The 12932-nt window shown below is 44.9% G+C and overlaps 1 long non-coding RNA gene across 1 annotated transcript; it reads left to right on the forward strand.

Moving 5' to 3' along the window:
- Positions 1-1452: 1452 nt before the first annotated feature.
- Positions 1453-3916, forward strand: LOC135378805 (uncharacterized). Its single transcript, XR_010418582.1, has 3 exons — positions 1453-2149; positions 2318-2456; positions 3098-3916. It is a non-coding gene; the product is annotated as an uncharacterized LOC135378805 (long non-coding RNA).
- Positions 3917-12932: the final 9016 nt, after the last annotated feature.

Raw genomic sequence — 12932 nt, forward strand, 5'->3', positions numbered from 1 at the left:
CCCCAAACCACCCTCTGGCTTCTCATATCCCTCCATAAGTCGTCCACGCAATGGATGCTTGCTGCTGCTGCTGTTGAGGCTCGCGAGATTTGGGCAGAGAAATCAGGCACAAAAGTTTCGGGACTTTGGGGAACCAGGGAGGTTTCTTTCCCGTCTTACGTTGCAGCAAATAATTGACGAGTTCGTAAACGGAGGAGTGCCTGATGGGCTTGCCCGACACGGAGACACAACCCTTGCGATCCCAGGAAATAACATTCTTTAATTGCCAGACGACAATTTCCGTTTCCTCTTCGTCCGCCTCTGGAGAGAGGAGCGAGTAGTCAAAGTCATTTGTAGCGTCGGACGCCTTGTTTTTATTGTCGTAGGGGTCAAATCCGTACTACTTGAGTATGCGATACAGTGCTTGCAGTATGAGTTTCACTTTAACGTTGTCACTCTCCTTCGAGGAAAGAATGTTCCAGATGGAGGTAGCGGTCACTTCAATTCTCTTGGTCATTGGCGAAGAGGTTCAACACGGCGGAAAGCAGAAGAGGAACCACCGAAGAAAGAACGCCCTGCCCTCGCTGCTGAGGCAGATAGCGCTTCAAACGTTGTGGATTCTAGTGAATCTTTTTGTAGGCGAGCCTTCGTAAGAACCGTTTGTGCTTCTTCAAACGCGCGAACGTATCTGGAGCCAGCGACACTTTTCCGTTGAATACATTGAGACAATTTTCAGAGAGCTGTTCCATGTCGGAGGAGGAAGAACGTCTCAAGACGTCGCGACGGTGCGGAGGGGATAGAGTGGAGAGTACTTTGAGTAAAGTGAGATGAGGGCGGAGATTCATTTCGGGGCGTAGATATATTGACGTTCTCCCGGAAAGATATTGCTATGCAACCTGTGATCCTCGTGCGTATAGTTGTGAAGATCCACGAGTAAATAAGCGTGGGGCGACGACATCGCTTGTTTATATGCGTCCAGAAAATACTTCAATCTTTTTCTGCCAAATAGCTGCTGCCCGAAATGTTCCCTCTGCCGCACGCTGCGCACGGTGCGCCAGAGGACGACGTAACTGGCGTTGTAGGATATAGTTCTAAAATGGCTACTGTCGAAAAATATGTTTTGAACGAGTAAGAAGATCAACGCGTTGGCGTGGTTAGAGCCCCGAATGAAAAGATTGGTCACCTCTTTCAAGGAACCGGTGTCGGTCATGTGATCGTCGATGACGATCAGCGTAGCGCGCGACGTGTCCCACCCTCGCGGTAGCTCCTTGGTAATTTTTACGGAGTCCCCAAATTCGTCCTGCATGCTCGGCGAAGCATATTTCTGTACGTAGAGTATGTGTGACAGAGGCATGTCCACCACGTCGTTCAGGTTCCTCAGCATGTTCGCAACGAACGTAGATTTGCCGCACATGAAGGGGCCGCTTAAAGCTCAGCTACGCCGATTTTCGAGTGTTACAGAATGGAATGGTACTCACACGATGTGTTCATAAGGGAACACTGATTATGTATGCAAAACAGTTATCCCAAACTCCTCGCGGTTTTCCGAAAAGGTGAATTTTTAGTTTCACTGACATCCCGTCTTGTGGCCCGCAAACCCTGTGTCGACGACACATTCGTGGTCTGCCCGCGCTCCGGCTTGGTATGACTTTTGGCTTGGTTTCTTCCGCCAAGCCGGCCAGTTTCTCCTGCCGAGCCGTCTGCTGCGCAGATTCACATTGGGGAAGTGATAAACAGTTCGCTATTAGGGAGCCAGTATATTTCTGGACTTCACTAAACCCACGAGGAACGTGAGTTTTGCTTCCTTCGACTGCAAAGCATTTGCTAGGCCAGTACAGACTTCCTGGTGTGATTCGTGTTCTGTGCTGCGTGCCGAGAATGCGTGAGCGTTTTGCTCCCGTCTGCAAGAACACTTCAGCATGCAGTTCCAATGTTTCAAACCACAATTTTCCGAAAGGTGAAAGAGAAATCTATTGACTGCAACAATCGGTTACAACTCCGACTGGGTGCCACCTTCGAAAGCAGTGATCTGTTCATCTGGCTCATACGAATGTTACGGAAGCAATGCGCAACTTGTTTCACAAGAAGCCGAAGATGTCTCGTCCGGGATGCCGTGCCAACCTTATCTGCAGCAGGAGATTGCAGGGGCAGGACTAGGCAGCAGATAAAGGTAAGACGCGTAATGTTAGACAAGTCAGTCATGCGGTGCAAATTGCATCACGTAGAAGAGAAAAATACGCTATCTGTCAGTTACTGCTTCATCCTTTGAGATTACGCCCCAGCGGGTGTATTCTCAGTACAGATTTGGAATTGCCTTATTTGTTAAATGACTTCGCAGGCATTCTGGCACCACCGAAAAGCTTGCACTCCACGTCTCAACTATCACCGTCTGGGTTTCAATCTGACGGCTGTCACCAGTGCCAACCAGACGCCCCTTCGAAGTTCATCTGTTTTTGTTGACGGAACAGTGACACCTGGTACTGAGACATTTCATTTTCTGATTAATCAAGTGCATTCCACCACTTGTGCTCGACTTCTTGTGTTCGTATACCCTTGCTGTTGCTCGCTGGCTTAGAGCAACCATGCCTGAGGTGCCAGCGCTTTCAGAGTACATTTAAGCAGTATCATCGTATCACATGCACGGCAGCACATCTTGTGTATTTTGAGTAAGGTATAAATTCAATGTTCGCTCAGCTGTTGTATTTTGGTCACAAATAAGGTGTTCTTCCAGAGCGCCCAAGGGCAGTTCAAGCAGTTTCATGTGTGCAACAGCACATACTTTTTCTCAGTTTTGACTAAGGTAAATCGAAATCTTCCAGTTGATGTCTTTCGGTCATAAATTATGTTTTTCGAGACATTCAAACAGCACCATGTGTGCAACAGTACATACTTTTTCTCAGGTGCAGCAGAAGCTTGTGTTGCATTCAAGTGGTATCATGTATACAAAAACTAGTTTTATGCCTTTCTGTAGCTGCTGTACTAATATTGTGAGTACAGAGACACTCCTGCATAGCATATCGGAACATCTTGTGTGCTATTGTTGGTATGATCTGCAGCAGTATATTGATAATGTTAATTATTCAATGACTTTAGCTAACATTTACATTCTTACTTCCAGGTAAACCTGTCACGCAGATGCCCTACCCCTTGGTATGCATAGTTCAAGATTGTACCGAAACAATCCACCTGGAGCATTATTCTTCAATTGGCAGTGGCATTACTATCACAACACACCACATACTTCATGTGTATGGTGCGTGTACAATGCATCAAACTTATTCTCATGTACAGACCAGCTGGTACGCAACTACAACATGAAACAACTGACACAGAGACCGTAAGGTCATGCCTTTTCCTCCACGCCTCGGGTTTCATGTTATTATCCTCACATGCAGCTCAATTCGCCTGTGCTGTGCAGCATGAGCAAAAGCATATATTGTTTGGTCACATGACACGGAACATAAATACAGTGAAACCTTCCTATGTTGGACACCCGCAGTGCAGCCGAAGCGTCTCCTACGTATAGAGGTGTCCGAGTTACAGAATATGACGGCAACAAAAAATTGAAGAGATCACAGCTGTGAGAAATGTCCCCCTTCTTCAATTTAAGGTCCTTAGTGGTACCTGGTGGTGGTGCCTGGTAGTGGTACCTCTACCCACTCTTCACTGATAATTATTACTGATTTTACTATATTCAATTCCGTTCAGATTCTACTCAATGGCATTACATCCGGAGCTTTTCGAGCAGCAAGGACTTGTCTCTGAAGCGTCAGCCTACTTCTCATAGCTTTGGTGCAGTGCTCGTTCAAAGGCTCTAGACAAACTGAAGACAAGTGCTCACGTAAAGAATTACAATGTAGACTGACAGCACTTGTTTTTGGACTTGAAAAACTAAAGCAACAAAATGCTGAGACCAGAATAGGGGAAAAAAGGGGCAAAAGTCAAAGCTACTGGCTCATTTTGGGTCTTTTTGGTGCAAAGATGGGCCGACATTGAGGTAATTTGGCCAGGGTTTTGTCCGACTTTGCAGGGAAAACCCTATCCTACTTCCAAGATAGGGAGGTGTCCGACATAGAGAATTTCGTCCCCATGTAGTTTCAATGGGAGCCTGCCCGTGCAATGAAATCATGGGGAGTTGTCCGAGGTAGGGAGGTGTCCGACTTTGGAGGTTTTACTGTACTGTAGAGCATTCTACATCATGTAATCTAACAGTTGTTCACGTTTGGATATTTTAACCATGGAATTTACCCTGCATGCACCATACGATGTCCAAACACTAACAACTGCTAGAGAGCAGCATGTACTGTTTCCGTATAGCACTTATGGCGTGCGTCCTGTGATCGGAAACAGTGGTGTCTTTTTTCTGCTACAACCAGTAAACTACAGTAAAGATTTAGAAATACTGTGTCATACCATAAAGCACTATGGGAAATGGCAGTTTGAAAAACTGGAGAAGACTGTCATTAGAATGGGGGACATGTTCTACGGTGAAATTTCTTACAGTGTGTGCTGTACCACGTAATGCACTGCAGGCCTACCACAGTATGGTAACGCGCTGAATACTGATTTGCTCAAAAAAGGAATGTGTACGTTTCTTGTACTAACTTCCCATTATGCAAAGTAGTAGAAAAATGTTCTCAGCCAATGAGGAGGGAGAGGACATCATTCTGGAGTCTCGTTGACCTACAATGTGTCGTGTGTGAATGTCATTTTGAAGAGTGTAGGTGGTACAAGACTGTGTTCCCACATTCTTGGCAGTGTTGACTAATAACCATAATAAAGTAGAGGGTACATTTGCTGCTTCATATATTTGTGTCATGGCAAAGCATGTAGAGATACATCTTCCTCAACATGCAGGTGACAAAACTGCTTTTTATGCCTAAACTATGACAAATAGTTGTGTGTTCAGCACCACTAATCATGTGCCGGCCTCCATGACATGTCTGTGACATTCCAAAGTGATTAACATGTCCCATATATGTGTGCAATGCTGAAGATGACTGTGTACCTTCCATGGATTCTTGATTCAAGAAAAGTACTGTGTGATTTGCTAACAGCGCCTGGCTGTACCTTCACAATTCTACATAAAAATATGTAAAGTTTGCTGAAGGAAACATCATGAAGGTCCATAGCGAAAAACCCCGAGACGAGGGATAGGAAGGGACATACACAATGTCTCAACATAGCGTGTTTATGTCCCTTCTTGTATCTCCTCTTCAGGTCTCGCCATTATGGACACTATCACCAGCTCGCTTGCTGTTGAACCGTTCTTTCAACGATAAGGGTCACTTTCATGGACTGGATGGCAGCCAACATGCTGTCAATAAAAAGAATAATGGAAGGAGCTCAATATGATCCTTAGGCTGTGTGTGGTCATTGCTTTCTGACAAATGGTGACTTAGAATTTCAGGACAGTGCTTGCAGTGGTAGTATTCTTGTGTTCTCACCCTTGACGCCCATTGTGTGTCATCGGTCACCCGTAATCTGCTAATATGCACATAGCTCAAACAAAGTATATTTGTATTTCTTTGAATACAGTTGGTACAACACATTGTTTTTTACATGTTCTTTGGAAAATATAAATAAATTCTCTACTCTGCAAGTCTCCTGTCAGCTCTACAGAGCAGCTTCGAATTTCACTAGAAGCCACGTGTGAAGCCTAGACCAAACTAGTGGTGAAGGTCCATATAGGTCATAGATAGATACTATTATTATTATTAGATCATATGTCAGGCTTAGGTCCTGGTTGGTAGCAACGCATTTGAATCTTATTAAAAATGGGTGCAGGAGGCGACCAACATAACTAAATACACCAACTGCCTCTCACAAATTTTGTGGTGTTATACTTTTGAAACAACATTAATATGCCACAGTGGTCTTTTCTCTTTTGTTCCTTTTAACCTAGAAATATTAGGTCTTCGGCATCACCAGCCTTAGTTGCTGAGCATGGAGTTATTTACGTTGAGCACTGCAGTTTCATATTTGTTTCTCTGGACAAGCAAGCCCGCTTCCCCATTCTGATAAGAGTCTTTCAGCTTTGACAGGGCATTTGTGGACAAGGAAAACATTTGGACTATTGTGTATTTTGCTATGAAGTGCACCGTACCAGGCAGAGGACACCATCCACCATTTCCACTAAGGTTATTAAATTTGTGATAAAGTACATGTACCTTTTGTCACTGACTAATTTGGTGGCAAAGTTACTTGAGTGGCAGTTGTGCAATTTTAAGCACATGTTTAAAAAAAATAGGATATGGGAAGTGCTGACTTGGTGAACATGTGGAGTACCCAATATAATAATTGGGGGTTTACGTCGCGAGACAACTGAGTGTGGAATACACAGCACAGTGTAATGTTCCTTATTCTGGCAATGTTAGCATGGTTCAAGAAGTGGGAAATGTTGCACTACCCTTAATAACATCTGTTGGGCCCAGCAAACAGGGTACACATACCCTGATTTGAAGACACTATGCCTAACTCAAAAGCAATATGAGATCGACCCGTACGTGTTTATTTGCGAAACTATTATGAATGAAATATGGCCTGTGTGGTATAGAACAATGCGCACACTCAAGTAAACATGCAAAAAATACGTATAAGGGCTCTCGACCTACATGCCGCGATGCGCTCTACGAGATAAACAACACACTACAAAACTACATCCAACAGTTTTTGTGCGGGGCAACTCTAATGAGTACTTTTATATAACCGACGAATGGTTCAACGAATGCAGTTCGAGTGGTCACGATACATTCCTACGTCGTTCATTGCAGTCGCGCTATGATGCTGCACAATATATGTATCTCGTGTAACAAGCCTGGCAATCGCACGATGTGCATGGGCAGAAATACGGCCTTCTTTCTTTGAAGACCAGTCCTCTGCAGGTGTGTGCTCAAACGATCACAAAGTCTCACGTTGTTGCTCAATCGCTCCCATTCCTGCACTTGTAGTAAAAGCAGCAAACGGGTTGACGTGAATGGCAGCTGAACGGTTGAACTGCGAAGTTCTCGAGCACACAATCACAATTTCACGCTGAAAATGATGTTGAGGTGAGTTCGCGGTTGTTGTTTCCATCGTTCAATAGTTCTCGGGATTACCTCGGACGAAACGCTCATCGTAGCCGGCGACCATAACTGGATTTCCTCGCAAACGGGAGAAGACGCCAGGGAAGTCAGAGAAAGCCTCAGCTTTCATCCAATCAGACGCACGATTCTCTATCTACGTAGATGGAGCAGGTTTATCCCATCTACGTCACAAAAATGGCTGCGCCCATGGCTTGTTTTGGTTTCTTTGATGAATTAATTTTCGTAATAGGAAGACAAAATTGAGAAACGAAGGTGTGTATCGGGGGCAGTTGGATGTGCTCGTTCTGAATATCACAACCGTTTCAACACATCGGGAAATCGGCGTAGCTGACCTTTAAGATACAGCGAAAAGGATGACCGAAACGAATACGAGCGCAGTGCGCGCTGCCTTTATACAAATAAACGCGCGCAAAGAAACGAGAGTGAATCCGGAACGGAGAATCCACCCCTTACCGCTAGGAGCGCGCGCGCAGTGGAAGGAGCAGAGAGTGAAATCGAAACCACTCGCGGGCGGACGGCGCACAGGGCACCTGATTCAACATGCCTGCAGGGAACAGCTACGAACAATCAGGGAGATTTGTACGAACCTCTGCAGAGACAGCTTAAAAAGCAACTGCAGCCTTTTGCAGCACCCATTAGGACACTGGCTTCCAGGCAAGACCGTGCACATGTGAAGAAAGTTAAAAGGATTATTCATCAGTCTGGCGGGTTTTTGCAATTTTTGTTGCGAGCCTTATTAGGTCTCGTTTCAAGTTTAGATGGCAAAATAATCGCAAAAGCATTTGGCATTTCAAGAATCCAGTAATACGAGCTTGTTCTTTATCGGAAAAGCACTTCCGTCGATATTGAATAAACAGGAGCCTAATGATATCAAAGCCAACGAGATCATTCAGTACTTGCATAAGCTACACATTAAGAGAGCCTAGTGCAGCAAGTGAAGTAGTAGGCATTCCCAGTAATCCAGTTCTTGAACTCTGAGTTACTTCGAAAATGTTCTCAGAAACAGAAGATACTATCAACAGACCACTACCACCCAGTTTTTACCACACAGTTTTTACTTCAGCGGCAGTGCATTTGTTGTACGCTTGATCTAATCGCTATTCGTGTTGCAGATTACTGCCTGCGCTCGTATCCCTATGATTCAGTCAACATCGGCACGTGGAAACCACCTGTCAACATGATTTAAACCGGTGCTGCCTGATCGCTGCTCCCGCCCTCTACTTCATCGCTGGTTCTTAAAAGGAGGCTGCCGTTACCGACCCGTCTTTACTTCAGCGGCAGTGCATTTGTGGTACGCTTGATCTAATCGCTATTCGTGTTGCAGGTGAGAACGTCATTTTCTATTGTGTAATTTTGTCCAGTTTATCAGCACTGCCGCTGAACCGTTGCCTAAACTGTTGCCTGCTCTGTGCTCTCGTACATTGACTGCTTGTACAATGTCGGCGAAAGGAATTAAGGAGCTTGTCAAAGTTATTGAAGACTTGAAACGAGAAATGCGGGCCAACAGCCGGTCCTCGAGAGACAGCATACAAAATTGTCATGAGACCCTCAATGAATGCAAAAATGACATTAAGAAACTTAATGCCTTGCGTTGTGAGGTGAATGATTTAAAAACTGAAATCGGCGAGCTGAAGAAATGTGCTCAGAGGACGCAACAAGAACTATCCGCTTTAGAACAATACCAGTGATTAAACAACCTTGAAATCAAAGGTGTACCGAAGGATGCACCCGGTCCCGCTGATGTTGTGAAAAAGATAGCTAAGGTATCGGGAGTGAAGTTAGAGAATGCGGACATTGACATCTGTCACCGCATTCCAACACGGCAACCTGATCAGGAAAAATTATCGTTGGTATGATTTCTCGAACGAAGAGGGACGAGTTGCTTCATAAGGGCAGGAAGCAGAAGTTAACTTGTGCGTCCTTGGGACTATTTGGTGCTGCCAAAATATTTATCAATGAACATTTGTCACCGTTAAATAAACAACTGATGGGCGTTGCGGTAGCACGAAAAAAGATAAAGTGGAAGCATCTGTGGACAAGCAAAGGAAAGATTTATGGCAGGAAATCTGATGACTCTCCAGTTCTACATATCAAAACCAAGGAAGATATCAATTTTATGTCGTAGGTCTGAGACGGCGACTGCACCTTTGGTTTTTGTGAGCGATCACTATTTCTGCTCCGTACTTATCTCTGCAGGACCTAGACAAGAAATATTTGCGTAACACATTTTCTTTGTTTCATCTAAATGTGCGTAGCTTAAATAAACATTAGGATGGACCATGTTCATTAATTACTTCAACAGAATAGCGCATAACTGTCTTTGGGCTTTCTGAAACTTGGTCGAGAAAGGACAATAAAGTATACTGCTCATTTTAAGGTTATAACACATAATTTTCCAGTCGCACAGTCGGTTGCCATGGTGGAGTAGAGCTACTTGTGAACGAGGTGTTGTCGTACAGGCTAAGAGGCGACATTATAATCGAGTGCGATTTCTGCGAATCTATTTTCGTGGAGGTCTCTTCTGACTTTTTTAGTCCTGACTCATTTAAGGGTAAAGACGTTATAATTGGTGTCATATATAGGTCGCCCCAATGTAGCGTGACTGACTTTCTTGTGAAACTAGACGAAGTTCTTAGTGGTCTCCTCTCCCAATACAACATTATAATAATGAGTGACATTAACATCAATATGCTTCAACATAGTCAGTCCAGTGAGTACTTGCGTACTTTGCTTGCGAATGGTATGGATCAGTGGATCCGAGAGCCTACTCGTCCTCCGGCTGACTGCGCCGGCACCTTAATAGATCATGTCATATCGAATTTGAACGCGACTGTTTTCAAAGCTGGGGTGGTGCCGTGCGATATGACGGATCATGATATCACCTTTGTTGTTGGATTGTCATCGTCTCATGTTATCACAGAACAAGTGACTCGTTCCCAAATCTGCGGCTTTGATGTGGCAAGAACACTCCTGGATGGTGTGGATTGGTCTTTCAGAAACACTAACATATCCGCTGCTGATAAATTTGTAAATTCTCCAAAGTGCTCCTCGAATGCGTTGACGCATCATCTAGAACCATTTTGCGATCTCGGAGACAGATAAGACGTAAGCCATGGGTTACGGCTGCCCTGTTGCGATCCATAAACCACCGCGCTAATATGTATCAAAAGGTGCGAAATAATCCTTATAATTTGAGAATAAAAGAACGGTACATAAAATATCGGAACCTGACGACGAAATTACTACACGAGTCAAAGAGAAATTATTTTCAACAGAAATTTTCTGCCGCGTTTGGAAATCCACGGCAATCGTGGAATCTTATCAATAGTGCATTGGGGAAGGTGAAGCCAATTTCTGCTGTCTTAAACATAATGGATGACACCGGAACCCAGACTAGTAATCAGAAAGCTACATGCGATATATTGAACAAACATTTCTTAAGTGTTGTTTCACCGGTAGTTGCTGGCGATAATGAAAGGCATGACAATATTTTGCCATCCCACAACGAATACACGTTTTTTTTTTTTTTTACCTTCTTGTCCCTGGGAAGTAGAATCAGTCATTCGGAGACTGAAACAAACCGCAGCCGTGGGGTACGATAAGATATCGATTTCTTTCCCCAAGAACACAGTATGCTTGATATCTGAACCCTTGTCGTGTATCTTTAATGAGCTCATAAGCGAAGGATGTTTTCCTGATGAATTAAAAATTGCCAAGGTCTGCCCTATTTTTAAAAAAGGTAGTAGAGTTCAACCGGAGAATTACAGGCCAATATCTATCTTGCCCACACTTGCTAAAATATTTGAACGTCTACTTCTTACGAGACTTGAGGACTTTTTTTCAGAAACGTAATTTATTATCAGACTTTCAATTTGGATTCCGTAGAAATAAATCAACGGAATTCGCTGCCCTCTCCATTAGTGAACTGATTAAACGTAATATATAATAAAAATTGTTAACCATGGGTGTTTTTGTGGATCTTAAAAAGGCGTTCGACACTACAGATCATTCTTTATTGTGCATAAAATTGGAACGCTACGGAGTCCGTGGCATCGCTCACAGTTTAATACGTAACTATCTCCTGAATCGAAGACAATTTGTACAACTCGGGGAAACGTCGTCATTTCTTGGGTCCAATTCCACTGGTGTTCCACAAGGATCCATTCTGGACCGTTTTTGTTTCTTGTTTACATAAACGACTTCGCTTCTTACCTTAACTCTCAAACAATCTTGGATGCAGATGCCACATCAATCTTTGTTGAGAATCATGACGTTATGGACTTGTATGCAAAAGCTAACAGCGCTCTATTGAGGTTAAACACCTGGCTAACTTACAATCAACTCGTAGTCAGTCCAGCCAAATCATCTTACGTCGTATTTAAGCCACCACAAGTGCACATTCGACTACACGGCTTATCTCTGGCCCTAGGTGCACATATCATTCAGAGCCGTTCGTCAGTTAAATTGTTAAGCATAGTGTTTGATGAACATCTCTCATGGCATGAGCATATTTCGCACATCTGTCAAAAAATATATTCAGGTATATATTGCCACGAAGCGAAATGGGTCGGCGAGTCGTCGAATAAACAGCGAACGGTTTATTAGACTACTTGGTAGCAAAACACAAGAGTAATAGCTCTCTGAACACAACTGAGTCCAAAGAATGAATGAATGCTCCAGCCTGGAGCGCACAATCATTTAAACGTCGCGCCGAAAGGTCCAGAAACAGCACGTGCGTTTGCCAGAGAGCAGGCGATGTGTCTGGAAGCTTCTTGCTTCTTCAGCATGCGCCGGGATGAGATGTACCGTTTCGTGCCTGCCCTGGAAGTTTCTCGAAGATGATTCGTGGCATTGCCCACTCCGTAGACGTGGGGCATCGTCCCGATGCCAGAACCTGTGTCGGCTCATCGCATTTCGTTTGCACCCTGCGAAGCCTCGTAGCCAACGTCGTCGTCTTTAACATTGTCGTCGGCGCCGTTATCGATTAATGCAGCTGTCTCGTGGTCGTCGATGAATATTTGCGGTTCACTGGTAAGGTTTTGAGCGTCGCGGCGGTCTGTATTGCTGTTCGTCGAGCTCGGAGACTGGTCGCGTCGTGAGTCAGCAGAAGCATGCTGCTGCCGTAGAGAGTCTTCAATTGCGGCGGGGTGACTACGCGCTGAAGGCGGGAGACCGTCAGGTGAAAATCCGGGTAGACCCAGTCGTTGGTACGGGAAACGGCGGAAGACCCGGGTGGCTTCTTCACAGTGGTAGCAGAGCGGCCTCAAGTCTGACGTTCGCCGGACGTCTGTCTTGCCAGTTCCTTGTGCGCGTGGCTGGTAGCTGAGTGGTGCAGGTTGGGCGGGTCGCGAATACGCCCAGCTGTTGCCGTGCCGCGCTGCCGATGGTGGCTGTCGTATTCATCTTCTTGTGGGTTGGGGGTCCCAATTGCCTGAATACCGAAGGTAGACCACGCTGTCTTCGACTTAGTCGTTTCCGTTCTTCCTGGCCGTTGAGCAGGTGCCCCGCACCTCCACCAAAAATGTCACTAAGCGAAATGGGTCGGCGAGTCGTCGAATAACAAGAGTGATAGCTCTCTGAACACAACTGAGTCCAAAGGATGAATGCTCCAGCCTGAAGCGCACAAGCATTTAAGTGTGACGCCGAAAGGTCCAGAAACAGCACGTGCGTTGGCCAGAAAGCAGGTGATGTGTCTGGAAGCTTCTTGCTTCTTCTTCAGCATGCGCCGGGATGAGATATACCGTTTCGTGCCTGCCCTGGAAGTTTCTCGAAGATGATTCGTGGCAATATGCTATTGTCAAACTTCGATGTCTCCTTCCCTTATCAGTTCTCAGAACAGTATACATGTCACATATTCAAAGTTATATA

The sequence above is a fragment of the Ornithodoros turicata genome, chromosome 1 (assembly GCF_037126465.1).
Source record: "Ornithodoros turicata isolate Travis chromosome 1, ASM3712646v1, whole genome shotgun sequence".
In the NCBI taxonomy this organism is placed as follows: domain Eukaryota; kingdom Metazoa; phylum Arthropoda; class Arachnida; order Ixodida; family Argasidae; genus Ornithodoros; species Ornithodoros turicata.